We start from the raw sequence: 5,000 nt of genomic DNA, 5'->3' as shown, positions 1-5,000 counted from the left end.
GTTAGATTGGTGCTTTCTGAATTGTTTTTCTCTGTTTATTCACGTTCGTAGGCGAATAGACAGAAAAATCTGAAGAGTGCTGTCCTTCTCTTTCTTCATTCATCATTATATTATGTGGGATTCAGCACCCAGTTGTAATCTGTGTTAAACAGTCTAGGCGTTAGTGTTGAGCGCGTCTCCTTTACTTTAAGAGAATTGATACAACAGGACAAGTACAGCAGGTTTGTTGCTCTCAGCCAGTCTTGGACTCACTTGGAGCTACATTGCACACTAGATATCTTCACATGCACAGCTGAGTCCTTCAGATATTACCGATAATGTCATTCATCATTGTCCTTGACTTAGATTGACCCGTGACTTGGCCTTGACTTGAACTGTAATGTTTTTGGAATCTGTCTTGTTTTTGACTCAAACCTCTTTGAACGTGGTCTTGAGTGATTTCTGGAAGCTACAAAAGCGGTGTTCACTACTGTCCATTGCCACCATGGAAATCCTGTCCGGAGACATGAGGTAAAATAAAGTGTATAGGCCAAGGGGAACATGATGACCAGAGTACTACAGAGTACAACTACTTCCATCATAGACGACAGATGTCCACACCATATTCACACATCCTTGAGTATGCTGGGCAAGTGACTGAGAGGGAGGTGACAGGTGCCAGCTTCCTGGTGGATACAAAGTGCTGACGAGGGGACAATTTGGTCCCTGTACGGAATAAACAGAGACTTCTGTTGACTTCACACATAGTAGTCAGTCAACACATGCTATAGTCTCGATTTCTAAGTGGAATCCAAGCAGTTTTACAGTGAGGAGAGGAACATACGAAGGAGCTGCATTAAAAGTACATTTGATTTACGGATTTGGCACAGAAAATAGCTCAGTTAAGGATGTGATACGAGTACTTCAGCCATTCCAACTAAAGCTAAAAAGTCAAACTCTTAATCACCTTTTATTATAAAATAAAAATATTGTTTGCCGTTTTCCCCTTATTTCCTCCATGGCCACAGGGAAAAACACGTAGATCCAGCCATTAACTTCAACTTTTTTCCTGACTATTTTTAAGTTTGAAAGTATCAATTCAATGAATTAAAGATGCCAATTCAATCTCAGAACACTGGCAAGTCTTGTATAGCAATATATTACCAGTATATATAATTGTACATTTATCAATATAATGCCTGCTAACTGTGTACTGTGTAACTGTGTACTCATCAAACTGCTTAGACGTAAGTCCTCATAACTGAATGTGTATGATTATGAAGTAAGGCCCCAATTCTGTGTACTTTTCCCAACATGGTGTAGACATAAGCAACTTAATCCTCTGGCGTGTCTCCTGGACTCCAAGACAAGCAAAACAGTGAAGACACAGACTGTGCACAATCTGTGCACCTCTGTTATGGCACCATTTCCAGAAAAGTTCTCTCATGATGGAGGCAACCAAATGTCAGTCTTTTGTGATTAAATGTCCATTGCTATCCTTCTAAACTGATTTAAGAGAGCATAGGAGGAAAAAACTTTTTTCCACATTTGGATTTTCAAAATGTTTTCAATAACTTGTGATGAAACAATGGTATTTTTGGACAATGATACACCTTTTCTACACTAAATAGCATAATTTCAAAAGAACAGAAAGAGAAATGGAGCAACTGTAGTGGATCCAAGTGTTTGTATTAGATGAAATAAATACAAATATGTTTCCTGTGAAGAACAGTAAATCCAGAAAAAGCTCCTCTCTCAATTGCTATTTTAGCACAATCAAATGCATTCAGTTGAGGGCCATGGCAAAGTGACTGTGGCTGTGTGACTACACAATTGTGACTTTCTTTGGCATTTTTTTCTTGTTCTCTAACGGATTCTCAACATGGGATATGTTTAAAAATAACCCACAGTCTTCTGTGCAATATCCGTTTTTAAGCCAAAAGGAAAATCACACAGGAGAATCTTTTACACAATGCTCCAGTGATCTGCGGAGACTGTTTTTAAGTCACACGTAACATCAGGCACTGGGACAAAGAATAACAAAATTGAACACTTGTTGCCATGGAAACTTTGACATGCAAACGAAGAACTGGAGAAATGAGTGGGCTCCCGAAAAAGGACAGTTTTATCTTTCGTTTAGAAAATTGGGTAACACTTTATAACAAGGTTCACGTTAGCCAATAATTCACCCCTTACTGTCTGGAAAAGTGACTTGACATGATAAGACGTGTTAAACAAAATGTAGGGCCTACTACATAGGTCCTTATCACGATTATATCAGGCGTCATGATACAGGCGTTATTAGTAGAATAGAGTAGAGTAACATTTATTGATCCCGAAGTAAAAATGGTGCCAAGCAGCATTACAGTACAACACACAATACACAAAACACAGGACATCATACAAATTATTGCACAGCAAATTATAAATTTAACACACGTATAGGATACATACATTCAGCCATTGTAAGACATCATATACATAGAGAGAGAGAGAGAGAGAGAGAGAGAGAGAGAGAGAGAGAGAGAGAGAGAGAGAGAGAGAGAGAGAGAGAGAGAGAACCAAACAGTCCAAGAAGTCTAAAAGTGAAGAAGAGGTGAAGTCTATTGTGCATGGTCCAGAAAAAGGCCAAGTGTCCAAGAGTCCATAAAAGACACGGGTCAAAGACCATTACAATGTGAACCCTATTCTAAAGTGTTACCAAAAATTGTGACATAAAAAAACGAGAAAAAAAAGGTCCAAAGGAGAGAACGTCACTGCAATTCATGTACAGTACGTGTTGGATTCATGTTAAACAGTGAAGCATGAGAACAGTAACATACTTCTCTCAGTTTGCTCCCCATGATTGACTATTGGACCACAGTTTGGCCATACAGCTGCACCTATGTAATTTGATGAGCCTCATCAGCTGAAATCACCATATTCTCACCACGTGTAACCATGAACCATGCTCCTGAATTTACCTTTTAAATTTCATTATCCTGGCAAAAGTACCGTAGTTGTATTGTGGCTTCTTAACAATGCACTTTGTTTTAATGTGATTGTACAACATATGCGGTGCACTTCAGTAGTTACAGAATACTTTGCAATGGCTTTGAAATGGCTCACCCAATCATATACAGCAATCTAGTACATAAAAAGTATACTTTCCCATGTTGTGAGAAATGGAGCTACATTTCACCATATATCTTTATGTGGCTGTCAAGATCATATAGTGTATGTATGATTGACCATTGACCTGACCTGACCATAGGTTTATTGGTAAATCCATAATGCAGTGAAACATTTATGGAGGCTTATTCTTGCTGGTATTTTGCTGAGATGGGCTGCTTCATCGAGATGAACCAATTGCTAAATTGATGTGTGTTGTTGTACAGTAATAATGTCTTTGTAGCTCAGATCGACAGGTAGCACATATCGACACAATGCAAGACCTTTGCCACTGGTTCAGAGGAAAATTCAATCCACCGTATTAATAAACTAACCAGATTATATGAAAGCCAATCAAACAGCTTGGTATAGTCCTGACCCCATTATGCTCCAGCTGTGTCCAAATGGATTTGACAGTACTGTTACCTGTCAGCGGAAATTAGTGTAACACAACAATGAAACTTAATATGCTAACTATAGCGTTTTGTAAACGCAGTGGGGTAAAGTTGTTCATTTACACAGCTGTAAATCTAGACATTTCACAAGCTGTATACACTATTGTAACCATATCTGTCAAACTCTTGAGTTATATTGTTGAGTGCAACGACCGTACATACCTGTACACTGTTGGTCTAACTGTCAATGAAAATAACTACATTGACACATGAGCTAATTATATTAGCATATTACGTGTGACCTGTCAAATTAACATGGTTACATCTCAGAGCCACCCACATACAGTACAAGGCGACACATCAGCTTGACTCTGAGACATGCAGAGATTAGTCAGACGGTGTGCAGCAATAAACCGAGCCACCTTACCGACCTGTTTTAGTGATAACCCCACCAGGGCCGCTGACAGCTTTGGCTCGGCCCAGGAAAAAAGTGATTTGAAAGGGCCTCCCACCCAATACATACAATGAAATGTATGTTAGTGGGTGTTAATTGTTGTACCACTATTTACTGCATATCTCTACTGTTGTTAGCCCTTTGAGGAGTAAGGAATTTCTCCCAGTTCTTCTAGAATTGTACTCGAACACTCAACAGCTGCCATAAAAGTCTGTGTTAAAAATCTTGAAAAGTCCTTATGATATCATAATCAGAACTCAAAATTTTGGCAAAATTCTAATCACATATTTGTCATGGTACTCCTCAAAGGGCTATTAGTTGGCCTTGGTTTTTTTTTTTTGTACCATATGCTACGGACAGGGTAAAGCTGCTCATTTCAGCATCCCAGCCATGAGAAATGTAGAAAATCTATCGGCCAAGAAGATGTTGCATTTTTGTTTACATTACAGTACGATTGGAGACAGCTCAAGAAGAGACAGATGAGGAGAGTGAAGAGCGGAGGAGGAATAAAAGATGTACAGGTAAAGCGGGTTGGTTGAAGAATTCAGCAAGGGAAAAAATAGTAGTGACGCACACACACAAACACATACTTTGTGCAAACTTAAATCGGAGAGAATCTGGATGCGATCAGATTGGTCTTGACTTCCAAGAATCAACTCGGCATATGCACATACTGTACATCTGTCTCTCTCTCACACACAGGCATGCACGCATGCACACGCGCGCACACACACACACACACACACACACACACACACACACACACACACACACACACACACACACACACACACACACACACACTAACTGACTAATATCATATCTGTAACTGTATACTTAATGTTCTATCTATCTATCTATCTATCTATCTATCTATCTATCTATCTATCTATCTATCTATCTATCTATCTATCTATCTATCTATCTATCTATCTATCTATCTATCTATCTATCACTGTATCTATAAAGAAGCTGCTAGCTGGTCTGGTTTTGAGTTTCCTCACTTTCCACCACAAGCTGAA

This window comes from Engraulis encrasicolus, chromosome 23 (genome assembly GCF_034702125.1).
Source record: "Engraulis encrasicolus isolate BLACKSEA-1 chromosome 23, IST_EnEncr_1.0, whole genome shotgun sequence".
In the NCBI taxonomy this organism is placed as follows: domain Eukaryota; kingdom Metazoa; phylum Chordata; class Actinopteri; order Clupeiformes; family Engraulidae; genus Engraulis; species Engraulis encrasicolus.
The sequence above is the reverse complement of the archived record's forward strand: the minus strand, read 5'-3'. Positions refer to the sequence as shown.